Source organism: Haliaeetus leucocephalus, unplaced genomic scaffold, assembly GCF_000737465.1.
Source record: "Haliaeetus leucocephalus isolate CR32 unplaced genomic scaffold, Haliaeetus_leucocephalus-4.0 Scaffold395, whole genome shotgun sequence".
Classification (NCBI taxonomy): domain Eukaryota; kingdom Metazoa; phylum Chordata; class Aves; order Accipitriformes; family Accipitridae; genus Haliaeetus; species Haliaeetus leucocephalus.
Window position 1 is genome coordinate 3,845,625 of NW_010972831.1, and position 359 is coordinate 3,845,983.

The window sequence follows — 359 nt, forward strand, 5'->3', positions numbered from 1 at the left end:
TCTCCCGGGGCGGGGGGGGGGGCCCCCGCCACGGCTACGGCTCGCCCAGGTTGGTGATGGCTGCACTGTAGATGAGGTCGGAGATGGAGCCCAGCGAGGTGGGGAGGCCCCGAGCAGGGCTGCGGGCTCCCGGCGGAGGCAGGGCAGGGGCCGGTCCCGGGGTGGTGCCGTCGGGGGGTGCAGCGGGGGAACCCCGTTCCCCGGGCGGTGGCAGCGGCGGTAGCGGCGGCGGCTCCGGTTTGGCGCTGCGGATCCTGCGGGCGCGACGGTTCTGGAACCAGACCTGGGCCGGGCAGGGTCGGGGAGCGGGGGGGGAGCACGACCGTCAGACACCGGTGGCAGCCGGACCGGGCAGCCCC